Consider the following 935-nt stretch of genomic DNA (forward strand, 5'->3'; position numbering starts at 1 on the left):
GTTCCCGGTGGGTTAGAATCCTCCGTTCTTTTTTATATATATATTAAAAAAGTAATTTAAAGTTTGCCCTTGCGGTAGTGCAAGGGGTTTCTATACTAATTAGCAATGATTGCTAAGGAAACGAAGAATGTAGTGGTGTAGAAAGGGATTTTTTTAGTTGCTGTTTCAGAGCCAAGGCTCTTCCCACTTCAACCGTCTAAAGCGGATGCAATGCGAGCTGATATTTTTTAAGAAAAAGCTTTTTTTTTTTTTTTTTTTTAAAAAAAATGCTATTACTTTTTTTGGAAAGTCCAAGCGGAATGGCCTTACTCCGGGTATCCGGATCCCCAGGGGGTTGGTGGAGCGTGAGGACAGTCGCTGTTCACAAACTGTTTGGTTCTCAAGGGCTCTCAAACCTTTCGACGCCGATGACCGTCGCGCCGGGGCCCGCCAGCGGGAGGAAGATGGGCTCGGGGACGCCCGCCCCGTCCCTGCTGGACCTTCGTCTCCCTCCCCGGCGCCTCCGGCCCCATGCAGCAGGTTACACTTTATAGCTGAAGTAACTGTCTATATTAGACACTTGTTTCCTGCCTTCCCTCCTGGCCCCTGTCTGTTTGTTCGTTCGTTTGTTTTACCAGGAGGGAAGAAAACCCAAGTCTCAGTTTTTTTTCATGATTTAATATTTATGAAATTGTATTTAAGTGTTGGTTGGTTTTCTTTTTTTTCTTTTCCTGGGGATAGTTATTCGGTGAGCGGGGAGGTGGGGGGGTGACGTTTCTATATCGACCTCTGCTTTGTAATGGGTTTTCAGAACTGCTTCTTCTCCTGCGTGCGCGTTTCCAAGGGACGGGCGACGGCTCTTCGTGGCTTCCGAAACACCCGTGTGGCTTTTCTCCGGCACGGGGAGGGAACTTCGCTTCTCTAGCCACACCGGGGAGGATGGACGCCAACGCCAC

The sequence above is a fragment of the Charadrius vociferus genome, unplaced genomic scaffold, assembly GCF_000708025.1.
Source record: "Charadrius vociferus isolate BGI_N301 unplaced genomic scaffold, ASM70802v2 scaffold1451, whole genome shotgun sequence".
In the NCBI taxonomy this organism is placed as follows: domain Eukaryota; kingdom Metazoa; phylum Chordata; class Aves; order Charadriiformes; family Charadriidae; genus Charadrius; species Charadrius vociferus.